This window comes from Sciurus vulgaris, assembly GCF_902686455.1.
Source record: "Sciurus vulgaris genome assembly, chromosome: 5".
NCBI classification, from domain to species: Eukaryota; Metazoa; Chordata; class Mammalia; order Rodentia; family Sciuridae; genus Sciurus; species Sciurus vulgaris.
Window position 1 is genome coordinate 109,610,970 of NC_136465.1, and position 20,153 is coordinate 109,631,122.

Genomic DNA, 20,153 nt, shown 5'->3' on the forward strand with positions numbered 1-20,153 from the left:
AATGTTCATAGCTGCTCAATTCACAATAGCCAGATTGTGGAACCAACCTAGATGTCCTTCAATTGATGAATGGATAAAGAAATTGTGGTATATTTATACAATGGAATATTACTCAGCCATAAAGAATAATAAAATTATGGCATTTGCAGGCAAATGGATGAAATTGGAGAATATCATGCTAAGTGAGATAAGCCAATCTAAAAAACCAAAGGAAGAATGATCTCGCTGATAAGCGGATGATGACACATAATGGGGGGGAAGCAAGAATGGAGGAAGGAAGGACTGTATAGAGGGAAAAGAAGGGTGGAAGGGGTGGGGGGTAGGGAAAAAATAACAGAAGGAATCAAACAACATTACCGTATGTAAATGTATGATTACACAAATGGTATGCCTTTACTCCTGTACAAACAGAGAATCAACATGTATCCCATTTGTTTACAATAAAAGTAAATTTTTAAAAAAAGGAATGAGAAGGTAATTTTGTGGTTGAAGAATGATCAGTAGAGTCTGAAAAACTCAGAATCATCTTTTTGTTCTCAAATGTCACTGTTCTAATTCTCATGATTCTGCTCTTTCTCAGCCATTGCTTCCACATAAGAACACTATAAGACTGAATTCCCCAACCCTTGGGAGAGCACTCTGCATAGCCATATCATTCTTCTTCTTATTCTTCTTCTTCTTTTTTTTTTTTTTTTGGTGACTTAAATAAAGTTTACTTTTTAAAAATGTGGTTATTTTTGCAATGCCATGGTTATAGGACTTTATGAAGAGGTAACATAATTTTCTTTTCCTTAACCATGCTTTTTTATTTTCAACCTTCTGCACAAAGATAAAATTTTTTGTTAATCTCATAGTTAATGATATAAAACAAAAATCACCAAACATTCTCCAAAGGGCTGGAGAGTAAATATTTCAGGTTTTATAGGCTATAATATAGTCTTTATCATACGTTCTTTATCTTATAACCTCTTAAAAATGTAAAAACCATTTTTAGTTCGTACCATACAAAAAATGATGGCCAAAATTGCCCTGCAGTTGGTAGTTTGCTGACTCATTGTATAAAATATCTATTTTGTCTTATCAGAGACAATGCTGTCTTTAGGCTTCTTGATGTTCTACTATTGCCTGAAGTCAAGTAGAGAAGAACCTTATTCATAATTGAATGTGGCTCCTGAAAAAGGTAGAAATGGAGAGTTCCGGCTCACTTTTGACTCTCCCAGGTAGTTTTTCCATTCATTCATTCAATAAATTTATTAAGCACCTACTACACTGTATTTTTTGTGTTAGCAAGATTTCCAGTGTTTCTTTCTTTAAAAGGGCAATTCCTCCAGTTCTAAATAAAAAATTACCAAGTCTTAATACTCAGGTTTTAGGGAAAATTAGGATTAAAATTTCTACTGGTACTCAAGCAATTCATGATTATAAAAAAAGTGAATCTAGCTTAACAATAATATGATGTGCTCAATATTCACACATCCTTTTTAATGTCACAACCTAAATGAGGAAAATTATGTAACTACAATGAATCAAAATTAAATTAAAAGATAAATTAAAAAATTATTTTAAAAAGATACTTTTTTCTCCCATCGGTTGAAACTGTCTTAAAAAAAAGATCTCAGATCTTGAACACACTTCAAATAATTTTTTCTCACTTTGCCAGTTTGCTGTCATGTAACATAAAGTCTGGATCCAGTTGGGGTTTCTCATTATTATTATTATTATTATTATTATTTTTTTTTTTGTAGCACTGGGGATTGAACCCAGTACTGCTCTACCACCCAGGTAATTCTCTAGGTCTTTTTAATTTTATTTTACTTTATTTTGAAGCTGGTCTTGCTAAGTTGCCCAAGCTGGTCTCAAACTTGTGATCCTCCTGCCTCAGCCTCCCCAGGAGCTGGGATTAGAGGTGTGCACCACCCCACCACCTGGTTTTCTTATTAGCTTTATATATCAGCCATAAAACTGTACTACATGTAGGAGTAAATGTTGCCTCTGAAGCAATTTGTACTTGCACCTTTCATCTCAGAGGAATGGTCATGTTTCTTTTCCTGGATGAAAACTCTGTTAGCTTTCTGATTCCTGCTATTTATCCAAGGAAAATTTATCCAAGGTGAGGGAAGACATTTTATAAAAAAGGAGGCAAAAGGAGAAAAGGCTTTCAGTATTAAAATATAAAGATTGCCCCAACTGCAGCTCTTTGGTACAGGCATCGACTATAATAACCTGGTCACCCACGTCACCAAAACATGGCACGTTTTGTAATTAGAAGTGATTGTGATTTTCCTTTTGACCATATAAACCAGAGGGAACATGCCTTGGGAAATCACAATGCTATGTTCTCCCATTTCTCTTAAATACACATACGCCCAACCAGTTTTTCCTTTCATCGAGATCTTGAAGCAGGGGAAGAACTGACCAGTCCAGGGTTATTGCTTTGGTGCCCCTCCGTGTCCTTTTCTTTGCGCTCCTGCTTGGTTAGTTGGTCCCTCTCCCTCTGCAGCTTGTCCTGTTCCTTCTTCCTTTGGGACTCATCCCGAAGTGAGTCTCTCTCCAATTTCTGAACATTGAGGACATTTTCTACACTGATGTTTCAAAACAGAGATTTATCAGAACCAGTGTTCATGGTGGTGGCAGGAATCATCCTCCTCATCTTCTTCATCCTCTGCGTCTCTTACATCAGGATACCGGGCCAGAGGGCAGGCTTTCTGTTATTCCTCTTCTGACACCATCCTGGGCCTTGCCACAGTCTACGCCTGCTTCTCAGTGAGGGTGGCAATGGCCTGTACCTCATCTTCTTTTTTCACTTTGGTGACAACATTCTGAGTTTCAGGCCATCGTTTCACATTCTCCTTGCAGATATAAAGGAGGGAATCTTCTTCCACAAAAGCAGATAGGATACCCTGCAGAGAGTGCAGCTTCTTTTCCTCCTCCTCCTCCTGCTGCAGGACACCAAGGACATAGGAACCTTAAAGGGCTTGGTCTGCTTGCAGCACCATCAACCATTGGGGTCCAGGAACCCAAAGCCGGGTCCCCGCCACCACTATCTCAGGGCACTGCCATCTTGGGGTCAGGCATAGCCACATCACTCATGAGGGAAAAGAGATTCTTTTATGGTAAGCCAAGATACTCATTGGTTCTCTGACCACATGTTGCTCCAAAAGTTCACAACACAGAGCCTTGAAGTGCAGTCAGACACCTGTGACCATCTTGTGCCTCTCATACTGTCCTGGTAACCCCATCTGCTAAAATAATTTCTTCAACAGGCACTTTCTCCACAGGTAATAGTTTAAAGAACTATTTTGACTCTGTATGTATGATATAAATTAGAAACTTCCCATTCTTTAATGGCAACCGGATCTTCACTACCTCCTAACCCAACCTGTTCAGATAACTATCCCGGTCAGTCAAGTTGCCAGGACCAGAGTTCAATAGCAAACAACAGAAGCCGTTCAAGTTAGCTAAAGCAGGAAGAAATTAAATAAGATAGAAAATTAGGTGCTTATAAAATTAAGAAGGCTGAAGAAGCAGGCTGTAGGCTGAGCTTCCAAGAATGATTACCAAATTGGTACTACAGAACTGACCCACCAAGTGAGCTTGTGCCTCTGCCACATCCTGGAAGCTTGGGAAATGGGAAGTACCATCACAGCTGCTGGTTTTAGAACACCCACCACCAGACTCTGGACCAGGAAGAGGGTTGCTCCCTGACTCTCAACACCCACAGAGCCAGACGTGTTCCTAAGCTGGTATAGACAAACCTCCATGGCACCATATTTCAGAAGTGAAAGAAGTGTAGCTTGCACCTCACTCAGTACTGTGGAACCTTCCAGATCTTGTACAGGTATGTCTGTTCTGCTAAACCTTGTGACTACTTGTATTATAAAGAATCAGGGAAATGTAGTCTTTCACAGTTTATCCTCTATTTCCTGAAACACAGTGTGCATCTCAGAACTAAAGAAATAGAGATTTGAAAAACCTTTTACACACAGGGTTAAAATACACATAATATAGTCAGCACAGTGTGAGTAAGTTCAATTCAAGTGAATTGTTATTATTGTTTTTTGATTGAGTCTGTCTTTCCTGCCGTAGAGTAAAATTTGTATAGTATTGGAGACATTTGGTATTATTACCTTTCTAGAGTAAAGCCCCTTTGACTTCATCTTAATGAATTAATATTTGTAAAGCACTTCAAAATTTCCAGGCACACAATAAACACTGTTTGCATATTTGCCTTTATTCACCATTTTTTAAATGGACATACTTTAGGGACATAGTAGTTTTCTTTTAGAATTTCAAGGATTAAACTACTTTGAATGTGATCCAAGAAGGACCTAGTTTATACCAAATCTTGTTCTTGAGTGAAAAACGCTAGAGGTTGAATTTAGTGTTAGGATGAAGATCCCTAAACCTCATTATGGCTGTAGCTAATATATCACAGGGAAGAGCAAATGGTGCTGAGCATTTGGTCTAATCACATGTAATTAAATCTAAACACTTCAAATAAAAATAACCCAGCTGTTTTAGAGGCTTCCTTTTGCATCTTACACCTACTTTCACACTTACCTGTAGTTCTACTTAACAAGACTAGCTATTGCTTTTCCAGAGAAACCCAGGAATGATTGAAAGAGAACTACACAACATCAAACACCTTTATATTTTGGACAATTTTAATCATAACCTAGATGTAAGTTTTTAAAAAGAGCTTGAAGACAGTAAGAGAGTAAAGCCACGCTGGCAGAGAATAAACCCCTGCAAATCAGAGGGGATGTAGTGGAGCCAAATCCAGGGCCCATACCCTGGGAAGCTCAGCACTGAAGAGCTGTCCAAGAAAGTTGCCATTTTAGGCTTGCAGTGTGCAGGGCTGGGATTCCAAGTGGGAACCCGAGTCCGACCTACCTGGGTCTTCGCAGCTACTAGGTAGTTGTATTTTCCTGCTCTTCAAAAATTGTTGGGTTTAATAATTTGTTCTGTGGCCTTTTTGACTATATGCTTCCTCAGATTCTCCTCTGCTGTGACTGACCCAAGGGGAAGGACATTGTGTAGATCTCTCAGGCTCTGAGACAGCAATTTTATCTCTGCAGCCCTTCAAAGGTCCCTTTTACAATTCTGCCTTTCAGCTTTTGAATGGGAGGAAGTGATCATTTTTAACAAGGGTTACAATAGACCTCAAACTTGACACTTTTGTTAGGTTTAACCACTTCAGGAGTAAACAGGATGGTGAAATAGGAGGCACATATCAATAAAAACTACCATTGGCAGAGCTTGTGTCCTGAAACAACAGAGTTCAATAGTCTGTAAACCATCTGTTACCTGGAAGAGCATTTATCGTAAAGTAAATTCTTCACTAATGGGGATGAGAAGCTATAATGACTTGTGGCCAAGCAAGGATTCATCCATTCTCTCAGACCCAAAAGGACTCTGCCCAGTGTAGTCAGTAAGAGTGGCAAATGACTGCCTTACAGAGAAGATAGCCAAACATCCCCATTTTCTAGGACACTCCTCGTTTATGCATTACCTCTTAATTCAGTTAATAGTCCCATTCATTCTAAAACCTGTCCAGATTTGGATGATCAATTAATGGCCAACTTATTTATAAACAAATAAGAACCAGAAAAAAAAAAATGACACCAGGAGGATATGTAGCATTTACTTTTATCCAGTATAGTTTCTGTAGCTCTGATAAATGTGAATTCTGCTCACTGAGTCGAGATCTTAATTGGATCTTCAGTGAAGGTGTTAGGGATGGGGTGGGGTGGGAGGCATCCCTTCTCAGTAGTCTGTACCTTCCTGAGCACCCTCCCAGAAGCCTTCCCCTAAAACTAAACAAGAAAAGGCTATTGGCATTCTTTTCTTTCTCAGTGCAGGGCACAGAAAATGATGCCCCAAAATGTGGAGCTTTGGCATGCTGAATACTTAGTACTAAAGAACACTGGAAAGACTGCGGAAGCGTTCCCGTTCTGGACTTCTCCTGCCCCTCTGTCTTCAGATCACAGAAACCTGTTCCCCAATGCCAGCTATGCAGTCTAAAAATGTTACTCTGATCTCCTCCCCACTGTTGCTGCCTTTCATCTAGGAGCTGGCCATAGAGAAACTCTGATCCACTGTGTGGTAGTAGGTCATGGAACCTTTATTTCTAAGAAGGTCCTCACTGTACCCAGGAGAAAGGAATGTCACTCAAGACACCAAAAGGAATCTGAACAAACATGCCTCACTAGTTTCCCTTCCTGGTTCATCAGTCTTAGGTTGTACTCTTTTCTTTGTTTAAAAAAAAATTAGATTTTTCTTATTAGAGTATTGTAATTGTAATACTATTTGGGTTCCTTCTGACAAAGTTTTACATATAAGGAATTTGATTTCAATCCCTATTCCCTTTCTTTTCTTCCCTTCCTTCCTCCCCCTTTTCTCCCTTTTCTACTCTACTGATCTTCCTTTTACACCTTTATTGTTTACTTATTTATTTGTCTAATTTTTGGGTACCCAGGATTAAATTCAGTGTCACTCAACCACTGAGCCACATCCCCAACCCTATTTTGCATTTTATTTAGAGACAAGGTCTCTCTGAGTTCTTAGCACTTTGCTTTTGCTGAGGCTGGTTTTGAACTCCCCATCCTCCTGTCTCAGCCTCCTGAGCTGCTGGGATTATAGGTATGATTAATTTTTAGTACTTTTTACATACATACAGGAGAATTACCCTAGGTACATTTATGTATGTATATAACCTGATTCTGTTAGAGTCATTCCGTATTTCTTTCCCTTCCTCCTTCCCGCTCTCATTCCGCTCTCATTCTCCTACTTCTACTCCACTGATCTTTATCTCTGTGATATTTGATCTTCTACCCCGTTGCCTTCTTTTACTTATTTTGCTCTATCTTCCAGATATGGAAGAAAACATTTGACTCTTGATTTTCTGAGTCTGATTTATTCCACTTAGCATGATTTCTCTCCATTTCCATCCATTACCAGCAAATAATTATTTCATTCTTTATGATGGAGTAAAACTCTATTATGCATACTTACCACATTTTTTTTGACCCATTTATCTATTGATGTGCATCTGGGTTGATTCCAAAATTTGGCTATTGTGAATTATGCTGCTGTAAACGTTGATGTGCCTGTATCACTGCACATTAAAATTAGTATACTAATTTTAGTTCTTTTTTTATCATTACTTTTTTATTTTATTTTAATTAAAAATCGTAAATTTACATAGGGCAATGTTGTTTGATTCATTCTGTTATTTTTTTGCCTTCCCCCCCACCCTTCCACCCCTCTTTTCCCTCTATACAGTCCTTCCTTCCTCCATTCTTACCACCCTCCTTATCCCTAACCCTAAACCTAACCCTAACCCTAACACTAACCCCTCCGTATATGTCCTCATCCGCTTATCAGCGAGATCATTCGTCCTTTGGTTTTTTGAGATTGGCTTATCTCACTTAGCATGATATCCTCCAATTTCATCCATTTGCCTGCAAATGTCATAATTTTATCATTCTTCATGGCAGAGTAATATTCTACTGTATATATATGCCACAGTTTCTTTATCCATTCATCAACTGAAGGGCATCTAGGTTGGTTCCACAATCTGGCTATTGTGAATTGAGCAGCTATGAACATTGATGTGGCTGTATCCCTGCAGTATGCTGATTTTAAGTCCTTTGGGTATAGGCCAAGGACTGGGATAGCTGGGTCAAATGGTGGTTCCATTCCAAGCTTTCTGAGGAATCTCCATACTGCTTTCCAGAGTGGCTGCACTAATTTGCAACCCCACCAGCAATGTATGAGTGTACCTTTTTCCCCACATCCTCGCCAACAACTATTGTTGCTTATGTTCTTGATAATTGCCATTCTAATTGGGGTGAGATGGAATCTTAGGGTAGTTTTGATTTGCATTTCTCTTATTACTAGAGATGTTGAACATTTTTTCATATATCTGTTGATTGCTTGTACATCTTCTTCTGTGAAGTGTCTGTTCATTTCCTTAGCCCATTTGTTGATTGGGTTATTTGTATTCTTGGTGTAGAGTTTTTTGAGTTCTTTAAATGGTGAAAAACTGAAAGCATTCCCCCTAAAAACCAGAACAAGGCAGGGATGCCCTCTTTCACCACTTCTATTCAACACTGTTCTTGAGACTCTAGCCAGAGCAATTAGACAAACCAAAGAAATTAAAGGGATACGAATTGGAAAAGAGGAACTCAAACTATCCCTGTTCGCTGATGACATGTTTATATATTTAGAGGAACCTGGAAATTCCACCAGAAATCCCTTAGAACTCATAAATGAATTCAGTAAAGTAGCAGGTTACAAGATCAATGCTCACAAATCTAATACATTTTTATACATAAGTGATGAATCTTCAGAAAGAGAAATTAGGAAAACTACCCCATTCACAATAGCATATATAAAAAAAAAAAAAAAACTTGGGACTCAATCTCACAAAAGAGGTGAAAGACCTCTACAATGAGAACTACAGAACACTAAAGAAAGAAATTAAAGAAAACCTTAGAAGATGGAAAGATCTCCCATGTTCATGAATAGGAAGAATTAATATTGTCAAAAAGGCCATACTACCAAAAGTGCTATATAGATTCAATGCAATTTCAATTAAAATCCCAATGATGTACCTTACAGAAATAGAGCAAGCAATTATGAAATTCATCTGGAAGAATAAGAAACCCAGAATAGCTAAAACAATCCTCAGTAGAAAGAGCGAAGCAGGGGGCATCACAATACCAGATCTTCAACTCTATTACAAAGCAATAGTAACAAAAACGGCATGGTATTGGTACCAAAATAGACAGGTAGATCAATGGTACAGAATAGAGGACACGGACACAAACCCAAATAAATATAATTTTCTCATACTAGACAAAGGGGCCAAAAATATGCAATGGAGAAAAGATAGCCTCTTCAACAAATGGTGCTGGGAAAACTGGAAATCCATATGCAACAGAATGAAATTAAACCCCTATCTCTCACCCTGCACAAAACTCAACTCAAAATGGATCAAGGACCTCGGAATCAGACCAGAGACCCTGCATCTTATAGAAGAAAAGGTAGGTCCAAACCTTCAACTTGTTGGCTTAGGAGCAGACTTCCTTAACAGGACTCCCATAGCACAAGAAATAAAAGCAAGAATCAACAACCGGGATAGATTCAAACTAAAATGCTTTTTCTCAGCAAAGGAAACTATCAGTAATGTGAAGAGAGAGCCTACAGAGTGGGAGAATATCTTTGCCACTCATACTTCAGATAGAGTGCTAATATCCCGAATCTATAATTTTAGTTCTTTTAGATAAATAGCAAGGCATGGGATAGCTGGGTCAGAGAATGGTTTTAATCCTAGTTTTTTGAGTAATCTCTACACTGCTTTCCAAAGTGGTTCTACTAATTTTCAGTCTCACCAACAATGTATATATGTATCTTTCCCCCACATACTTGCCAGTATTTATTATTATTCGTATTCTTGATAATTGCTATTCTGACTGGAGTGAGATGAAATCTTAGTGTAGTTTTAATTTGTATTTCCATGAGTACTAGAGATGATGAACTTCTAAAAATATATTTGTTGGCCATATATGTTTCTTCTTTTGATAAATTTCTGTTTAATTATTTTGCTCATTTGTTGATTGGATTGTTTCTTGGCATTGAGTTTTTTTTAGTTCTTTGTGTATTTTAGATATTAATCCCCTGTCAGAGGAGTAGCTGGAAAAGATTTTTTCTCATTCCTTAGGCTCTCTCTTCATCCTACTAATAATTTTCTTGGCTTTGCAGAGGTTTTTTAATTTGATGGCACCCCACTTTTGATTCTTGGTTTTATTTATTGAACCTTAGGAGCCTTGTTAAGGAAGTTGGTGCCTACACCTATATGATGGAGTGTTGACCCTACCTTGCAAGGTTTCTGGTCTAATTCCTAAGTCTTTGATCCATTGTGATTTGATTTTTGTTCAGGGTGAAAGGGATCTAATTTTATTCTTCTACATGTAGCTATCCAGTTTTCTGAGCATCATTTGTTTAAAAAGGCTATCTTTTTTTTAACATATATTTCTTGCACCTTTTCAAGTATCAGTTAGCTGTAAGGATGTGGGTTTGTTTCTGTGTCCTCTATTCTATTCCATTAGTCTTTTATACCTACTTCGATGCCAATACCATGCTGGTTTTGCTGCTATAGCTCTGTAGGACAATTTGAGATCAGGTATTGTGATGCCTTCTGTATCACTTTGCTTTGACTGTTCTGGGTTTCTCATTCTTCCAAATGAATTTAGGGACTACTTTTACTAGTTCTGTGAAGAATGTCATTGGCATTTTTTTGTTTGTTTGTTGTTTTGCGGTGCTGGGGATTGAACCCAGGGCCTTATGCTTACAAGGCAAGCACTCTACCAACTGAGCTATCTCCCCAGCCCGTCATTGGCATTTTGATAGGGATTGCATTGAACCTGTATATTGATTTTGGTAGTATAGTCATTTTGACAATCTTAATTCTGCCTATCCAAGAACATGGGACAACTTTTCATCTTCTGATGTCTTCTTCAATTTCTTTCTTCAGTGTTCTGTAATTTTCATTGTAGAGATTTTTACTTCCTTGGTTAGAGTCCCAGAAATGTCATTATTATTATTTTTGAGAATATTGTAAAGAGGATGGTTTTCCTGATTTCTTTCTCAGATGACTTGATGTTGGAGTGTAGAAAAGGTATTGATTTATGAGTGTTGATCTTGTATCCTGCTACTTTGCTAGATTCATTTATCTGTTCTAGGAGTCTTGGGGTGAACCTTTTGGGTCTTCTAGTTATACTATCATGTTATCAAGAGTGACACTGACTTCTTTTTATTTAATTTCTTGCTCTTGCCTGATTGCTGTGGTTAGCATTTAAAGAACTGCATTGAATAGAAGTGGTGAGCATGAACATTCTTGTCTTGTTCCTGATTTAGAAAAGAAGCATTCAGTTTTTTTTGTTTTTTTTTTCATTCATTATGATGTTGGCTTTGGATTTGTCTTGTCTAGTTTTTATAAAGTAAGTTCTATTTATCCCTAGTTTCTCCAGCATTTTTTAACATGAATGTTTGCTATATGTTATCAAAGGTCTTTTCTGTGTATCTTGAGATGATCATATGGTTCTTGTTCTTAATTCTATTTATATGGTGAATTACACTTATTTATTTGCATATGATGAACTACCTTGCATCTGTGGGATGAAGCCCACTTGATCATGGTGTATTATCTTCCTAATATGTTTTTGAATGTCATTTGTGATATTTTATTAAGGATTTTTTGTATCTGTGTTCATCAGGAAGTTTGATCTGTAGTTTTCTTTCCTAGATGTATCTTTTTCTAATTTTGGTATCAGGGTTATACTGACTTCATAGATTGTATTTGGGAGTGTTCCTTCCCTTTCCATTGCATAGAATAATTTGAGAAAGACTAGTGTTAACTCTTTTTAAAGGTCTGGTAGAACTTACCGGAGAATCAAACTGGTCCTGGGCTTTTATTTTTAGTAGGCTTTTAATTGCTATTTCAATTTCATTACTTGATATTGGTCTCACATGATGATCAGGCACTACACTGCCTTTTCACTAGTCTGCTAGCTATTCTAGTTCATTAGTTCACTAAATTTACCAATCTATTCATTTTGACACTTTTCTTATTTGTTATCACATCTACATGGATAGATGTAAAAGTTCCCTCTATTTGTGTTTCTGCTTACCCATCTCCTAGACCATTGTACTTTCCAACCAAGTGATAGTTTTCTCTATTTTCTAAATATCACTCAGGATTAATTTTTCTGCCCCCCAGGAAACCACCTCTGGTTCACAGTGGACACCACAGCACTTCTGTGCTTGTGTCGTTGTCCTTGGTATTTTTTATTAGCATTAGTATTATCTTGGTATTCTTTATTACCACCCGTGTGTTTTGTATTTGCCAAGTAGATGGTAACCTCTTCCAGGAAAGGCTGTATGTTCTTCATTTATCTTACAATCCCTCGTTGGCTTGAATTGAAACCATGATGAACTTTGCCCACTCAGTATATTCAGTTATATGCTTGCTGCATGAATTAAAAAAAAAAAGTAAAAACAAAATTTTTTATTTCCATTCAGACTTAGAAGGAAAAAACCAAGGTCACTGTGGTGGAAGTGTCTGCTCTACATGGAAATTTTGTGTGACAGAAATGGCATTACCAAACCAGAGAAGACAGCTAATTACCTATAGGAAAAACATTTTCTCTTACCATACTAAAAAAAAATCACAGATGAATACCTAAGTAGTTTTAGATCTTCTTCAAAATTTAAAACACAATGGTTTTATGTCCTGGGGCTTAGAAGAAAAATGAAAATAGAAAAATGGTGTATTAGAGTTTGTCAAAACACAAAACTATCAAAAGACATTAAAAGAAATCTAAAAAACCGGGGACATATGTGAAGAAATTATTTGTAATACATAATAGAGAAACTTATTATCTAGGATATCTAAAAATATGAATAGGTAAGAAACATTCTAGTTGGTGGGGATGTAAAATGGTATAGGCACTATGGAAAACAGAGTGGAATACCTCAAAAAACTAAAAATAAAATTACTGAATGGGTCCAGTAATCCCACTTCTAGTTATATATTCCAAAATATTGAAAATAAGATCTCAAAGAGATATTTGCATGCTCATGCTAATTGAAGGTCTAGTCACAATAGCCAAAAGGTGGAAGCAAGCTAAATGTCCATTGATGGATAAATGGATAAAGAAAAGATGTTTTACACACATGGAATATTGTTCAGCCTTGAAAAAGAAAGAAATTGTGTCAGATGCTATGACACAATGTACCTCGAGGATACCATGCCAAGTGAAATAAGCCAGTCACAAAGACAAATACTCCATGATTTCTCTTAAATGAGGTAACTAAAGTAATCAAATCTACAGAATCAAAAAGTAGAATTATGGAATGAAGGAAGGAGGGACTGTATAGAGGGAAAAGAGGGGTGGGAGGGGTGGGGGGAAGAAAAAAATAACAGAATGAATCAAAAACTATTACCCTAGGTAAATGTATAATTACACAAACGGTATGCCTCTACTTCATGTACAGAGAAACAAGATGTATCCCATTTGTTCACAATAAAAATAAATTTTAAAAAAAGTAGAATGATGGTCATTAGGGGCTAGAGAATGGGTTAAAGGATGAGACGTTGCTCAATGTGCATAGAGTTTTAGTTCTGCAAGATGAAAAAGTTATAGAACTCTGTTGCACAACAATATGGATATGCTTAACACTAAGGGACTGTACAATTCTAAAAGTTTAAGGTAAATAAAATGTGTTTTATATAACCACAAATTTAAAAACCTAGAGCTTTAGATCTCAGTTGGAAGCTTTATATGTAAATATGCCAAGAAGGGGGAGACAATTGATTTCAGTTCAGCCATAGCTGAATTTAGTTGAAATGTAGATGCTTGGCACTGGAACTTATTCTACTGACTGGTCTTCATAGCAGGATGGATTACTGAGAGTGTGAAACCTCAGGGTTTCTGAAGGGACAGGGTGGGTGCAACATGATGCCAAAAGGTTAGGTCAGTGCAGATGGAGATGTGAGGTCCCTGGAGTTCTGCGACAGTACAGAGGCGTGTGTGAAGAGGCATTCACCAGTATGAGTCGGACTGGCAGAGCATGTGCAAACACAATTTCTCAAGGAGTCCAAGCATGACTGGAAAATAAATTCCTGGTGGTATACTATATACATGTAATGAAGTGATGAACTTCTCTGGAAGATTTATGTTGTATTTGAATGTGCTGTGAGAAGCTCAAAACGTAGGTATTCACCATGATGAAATCAGTAGTGAGAAGTTGTTTTGTCCTGCCATAAAAAAAATAAAATAAAATAAGAATCTGTAATTACCTAACTTGCCAAAAGCAAATTTTAAAAACATTTTTTTCCTTAGGTGTAGTTAGTTATGCCTGACAGCAGAATGCACGTTGGCATGTCCTGCACAGACAGAGTATACCTTCTCATTCTTCTGTTTGTACGTGAGGTGGAGTTACAATGGCCCGTCTGGCCCAGCTGCTGCAGTCACTCTGCTGCTGTGGAGTTTTTCCTTATTTTATTATATCCAACCTTCTGTGGCCCCATTTGCATTAAATGTCCAGTTTTAAATTCCAGTAAAGTTCCCCCCCAACCACCACATACTTTCTTTCTTTCTTTCTTTCTTTTTTTTTTTTTTTTCCTTTACCCAACTTGCAGAGAAGCCGCTGACTGCTCTCTTGGTTTCCTGCCATGAAACAGCTAGGAGGTCAACCTCCTCTTTCTGCCATCCTGAAAAAAACCCCAACATGCATCATCTTATTTTAATTATGATAAAATGACAGACAACTCCAACTCTGAAACATTTGCAAAATATCGAATCATTGTCAGGTCATGAAAGGTAAGGGAAGACTGAGGTCCTGTCACACACTGCAGCTGACAAAGGGAAAGTAGAAGTAAGTGCAACTTAAGATCAGAGAGTCGGAAAAGGGCATTAGTGGAAGAACTGGCGCAATGCCAGTTCTGCCTTTGACTTAATGGTATTGTACCAGTTGAGGATCACACCCTGGTCTGCTCGTTGTGCTGATGTGTAAGACGTCAGTGTTGGAGCGGCAGGCTGTGGGATATATGGATGCCCGTCACTATGCTTGCAACTTCTCTGGAAGCGTAAACTGCAGTCAAGATAAAAAGGTGAAAGGAAAATACATCTATGAAAAATGATAGAACAAACACTCATTCCAACTCAGTTTGTCAGGCCTTGCCATTTTGCCATATTTGATTCATTATACTTTAATAAGAGTATATTATAGACAAAGCTTAGGCCTGTTTTCCCTCTTTGCTGTCCCCTTTGATTCTCACATCCCTCTTGAGCACTATACTCAACTTGATGTTTACTTTATTCATACTTTAATGATGTTTTGTATTAACATATTGCTTCACTATAGGGACAAAACATAGGGAGTTAGGAAAATACTCAATACATCTGAATTGTACACACGAAAACGGTTAAAGTGGTAAACTTTATATGTATATTAACAATCAAAAATGCAGGGAAATATACCAATGTAAATGAACATTATGTGATACTTTTGATGAAAACTTTCAAAGTCAACCCTCCTGTACCAAATTATTCTCTCTTTAGTTCCCTTCACACACCTGCTACAGACTACTCTTACCCACAACCCATAATGGTCAAATGTTTACATGGCTTTGACTCTTGAAGAAGGAGCCATTCCAGTCCAAAGATCCAGACATCTTTTTGTGGTATGTTCAGCTAGTGGGGATTCTATGTGCCCACTGTCTGTGGAAGGGTGGAAGGAGATAAGGAGGTGAAATTAAGGAAAGAAACGCCTTTAAGACTAAATACTCATAGGCTTTTCACAATATGAACACTGGAGGTCCCACAGGGTGGTAGGGACTGTTGAGGGAACCTGTGGTGAGGAGGAAGAAGACGGTGGCCATGGGAGGTGAAGTGGCAGCACAGGAAGTGTCAGAAGAAGGACGAGTTCAATCATCCCAAAGAAGCTGACCTGTAGGGACAATTTTAATGACACTTGCAAAGGAACTTCAGACGTACAGTGCTGTGGGTTGAGAGAGGACTTTGTTAAATCAAGATCTGCTGAGAACCTTCAGTTTTGGTCAAATGGCTTCAGTGCAGGAAGAAGCTCAAGGAGAGTTGACTCCAGATCTCTCCCTTGGACACCTCCTGAATCAAGTCTTCCTGGGAGATGCTCAGGGACATGACCACCACCAGCACCAGCCACAGTATTTATCATGTGCTTGTTTTATCTCATTCATTCTCCAACAACCCTATGAAGTCTGTGGTGCCATCTCCCTTGTCTTATGAATGAAGAAAGCCAAGCTCAGGGTGGTTAAGCAGCATCCCCAGGCCTTACCTTTCTACTCCGTGGGCCACTTATGCCAGCCAAGCTGCTGGAACCAGTCAACATGCCAGAACGTTTTAGAATAACGAGCTAGAACCCATCTGGTTCCCCAGGATCATCAGAACTGCTTTCTGAGTGTCTGAACACTATTGATTGAAGTGAACATCCCAGTGACTCATCGCCTGCTGCCACTTGCTCAAAACCCAGGAGTTCCACCAATAGCATCTGCCATGTGGGAGTCACAGGTATCCTGCTGCTCTGGCAGTGCAGATAGAAGTTGATGATAAAAGAGGCCAAATGCATGAAATAATAGTCAAATAGGTGGAATACAGTAAGAAGGGGTACAGGGAGAGAGACAAAAGCATGCCTTCCGTTTAGGAAGCATCTAAAATGTCCTGAGAATGAACTTCAGTCTCTAGACAACATGGGTACTTTCAACCTGGGGCCAGAGTTATGACAGAAGAGGAGGAAGACGTGGATAACAAGAACATTAGTTTTGTTTATTGGGAAACAGAACCATAACTGTAACTGTACAGTAGGGGCTGTTAAAACAATTAAAATTCTGGGAATATAGGGTTTCCTAATGAGAGGGATTCTTGAGGTTGGACTTTATTGCCTCCAAATTAATATTTTCTCTTTAGTGCCAGCAGAATGGTGCCCTTGTTGACCCTTCCTGGGCACTTCCTCCTTGGTAGGGAGGAGGCCACTTGCTTCCTGAGCCACTGGAAGATGGACCCGAATTTCAGGCAACACGTGGTTTCCTCTTCTGAAGGTGTGTTTCCCTTCAACTGCTCTGCTGAGACTGAAGAGGTTGCCTGGCTTTCCATCTGCCAAGACAGTGAGGATGAGTTGGGTATATACAATGCCAGCAGCAATGGAGTCAATAGTTACTCATTTATGGATAGCTAATTTATTTTTTTAACAAAAAGATCCACTGTAAATGCAAAGTTTCAGTACTCATTAATCAACACACACACACACACACTAGCTGGTATCCGTCCTTCTCCTTGCTCCTCCCCTCTCCTGTCTCTCTGGGTGCTCCTTGGCATTTTCCCCACTCCTCTTCCCAGGCTCCTTTCCTCACCATCATCCTTCCCCCGTCGGTCATCGGCTTAGACCCTGGGGTCCACCTCTGCTTCACAGCAGGTACAATGACTCGCTGCTGTCCAGCCTGGCACCCCCACCCGGCCTATCCCTTGCTCTGCAGTGAGGCAGCTCTGTGCTCACCTCAACAATCTCATCGTCCTCAGGACCTGGTCGATGTCCCCATTTCCTGGTGGTTTACACTTGGGCAAGTCCTGACAATCTTCAGCTTCTTGATGACCGACCTGGGAAGAGGCACTGCTGGATGGCTGGAGACCCTTCTCCTGAGGTGAGTCAGAGAGCACAGGGTCATCATCTTTGTCATCTTTCAGATTGCCCAGAAATGCCTTAAGATTTTTCATGAGATCATCCAGGTCCCAGAGGGCTGGTTTATAGTCTCCTGTGGGCTCTTGTCCATCCTCTGGTCACCTGCACTTAGAACCCAATTAGCTACTGAGTCTTCACCATGGCAGCCCAGATAGGCAGCCAAGACCTCGATGATGGCTTCTTCGCCAAGCTTCTCTGGATTGCCCTGAATTTGATTTCATCTCCACACAGGTCTCCATACACTTTTGGTTCCCCATGCCTCTTGGACAGGAGGGAGGAAGTGGCAGGAAGAACCCTCAAAGGCAGCTCTTTACAGGGGATGTTCCTCACGGTCAATGCTGTCCTCAGAGGGGAACTAGCCTTAGAGAGGCTCAGGTTGGATTTGGATTCTGAAATGCAGTGCTCCAGCCAGGACAGACGCTGCTACAGGGAGTCTTCCATGGAGTCCAAGGGCTCGAATGCCCAGTCTCCCTCAACCCTGGAAACTTCAAAAGAAACACAGTAATATGTGATATTGGGAGAGAGTCATGTACTTTAGTAGATAGTATCCATTCCTTTCTCCATTCACAACCTTCCAGAAGTCCATCCTCTATTTACACTCCAGTCAAGGGCAGAAGAGGCAATTCTTTCTCTTTAAAAATTTATTTTATTGTACAGTAATCCTGTGCACTGAGCATCTTCACGTGATTCATCTCCTGTTTTGTCTTCTTACTGGAGTTGAAAGAATTACCTATCATAAAAGGCAGTTGTATAATATTTGTAAAATATAGGAAAGCAGGAAGATGAAAATAAATACCCCTATGCCACCATCCAGGGTGAATGATAACCATCAGGAAATTTTTGTGTGTGTATTTCTTTATAATCTTCTTTTTCTTTATATATAATGCTGGCTTCTTTAGTCCAGCATTTCCCGAGATGCTCCAGCAAGACACTGGGGGAGAGAATACTCACAAAATGGCTTTCTGTCTCTCTTTCCCCTGCCCTTACACCCACCCACCCACCCACACACTCATACACTTTGGAGACTGTCGCATCCAGCTCTTGTGACTTCTGGCGGGAAAGAGATGCTGCCAACTCCTGAGGCACACACAGGGTATCTGAAGTCCTTCAGATCCTGAATCCAGTAACTACGAAGTGCAACTGTCAGAAGTCTGTGTTCTGAGACTGTTGGCTACCGTGGCAACAGAGGAGCCACATTAGAGCCAGAAGTGTGGAAGGAGAAAAGGGGGATAAGAAATCGAAAGACCCATCCCTTTGTCTCAGTCATTTGTTTTTCATTTATTCTATTTAGTTATACATGACGGTAGAAAGCATTTTGACACATCACACATAAATGGAATAAAATTCTCATTCTTCTGGTTGTACATGATGTAGGATCACACCAGTAGAGTAATGATATGTGCACATAGGGTAATAATGTCTGATTCATTGTACTATCATTCCTACTCTCAATCCCCCTTCCCTCCCTTTCACTCCCCTCTGCCTAATACATAGTACATGTATTCTTCCCTAGCCCCACCCCTCCCATTGTACATCAACATGGCCATATCAGAGAAAAGTTTTAGCCTCTGGTTCTTTGGGCTTGGCTTATTTCACTTAGCATGATATTCTCCAGCTTCATCCATTTACTGGCAAATGCCATAATTTCATTCTTCTTTAAAGCTGAGTAATATTCCATTGCATATATGTACCACATTTTCTTTATCCATTTGTGTATTGAAGGGCATGTAGGTTGTTTCCATATTTTAGCTATGTTGAATTGAGCTACTATAAACATTGATGTGACTACATCACTGTAGTAGGCTGATTTTGAGTCCCTTGGGTATAAACCAGGAAGTGGGATAACTGGGTCAAATGGTGATTTCATTTGACCTCAGGAGTTTCCTGATGAGTCTCCATACTGCGTTTCATAGTGGTTGCACCTATTTGCAGCCCCACCAGTAATGTATGACTGACCCTTTTTGCCAACATCCTCACCAACATTTATTGTTGCTTATATTCTTCATAATTGTCATTCTGAGGGGAGTGAGATGAAATCTTAAGAGTAGTTTTGATTTGCATTTCTGTAATTGCTAGAGATGTTGAACATTTTTTTCACATATTTGCTGATTATATTTCTTCTGTGAAATATCTGTTCAGTTCCTTAGTGCATTTATTTGATTTTTCTTGTTAAGTTTTTTTGAAACTAATGCTCTATCTAAGGGGCAGGTGGTAAAGATTTTCTTCCATTCTGTAGGCTCTGTATTCACATTTTTTTATTATTTCCTTTGCTGAGAAGAAGCTTTTTAGTTTGAATCCATCTGTGTTATTGATTCTTGATTTTACTTCTTGTATTTTAAGAGTTTTGTTTAGGAAGTCATTTCCCAAGCTGGCATGGTAAAGATCTGGGTCTACTTTTTCTTCTATTAGGCACAGGGTCTCTATTCTAGTGCCTAAGTCTTTGATCCTCTTTGAATTGAGTTTTGAGCGTGGTGAGAGATAGGGGTTTAATTTCATTTTACTGCATATGGATTCCCAATTTTCCCAGCACCATTTGTTGAAGAGGCTATCTGTTCTCTAATGTATGTTTTTGTTGCCTTTGTCTAGTACGAGATAACTGTATTTATGTGGGTTTGTCTCTGTGTCTTCTATTCTGTACTATTGGTCTACGTATCTGTTTTGGTGGCAAAACCATGCCATTTTTGCTGCTATGGCTCTGTAGTATAATTTAAGTCCTGGTATTTTGATGCCTCCTGCTTCACTTCTCTTGGGAAGGAGTGCCTTGGCTATTCTGGGTCTCTTATTTTTCCAAATGAATTTCATGATTGCAAAAGCAAAATTTAAAAAAAATCTCCATATTGTTAGATAAATCTTCATCCTTCTTTGTTAGT

The 20,153-nt window shown here is 39.0% G+C and overlaps 1 pseudogene across 1 annotated transcript; it reads right to left on the reverse strand.

Annotated features, from left to right (window-relative positions):
* Positions 1–2,383: 2,383 nt before the first annotated feature.
* Positions 2,384–10,241, reverse strand: LOC306662268 (coiled-coil domain-containing protein 43-like; annotated as a pseudogene). Its single transcript has 2 exons — positions 10,130–10,241; positions 2,384–2,965 (listed from the first exon to the last, which is right to left on the reverse strand). The product of its transcript is annotated as a coiled-coil domain-containing protein 43-like (transcript).
* Between the last annotated feature and the right edge of the window lie 9,912 nt (positions 10,242–20,153).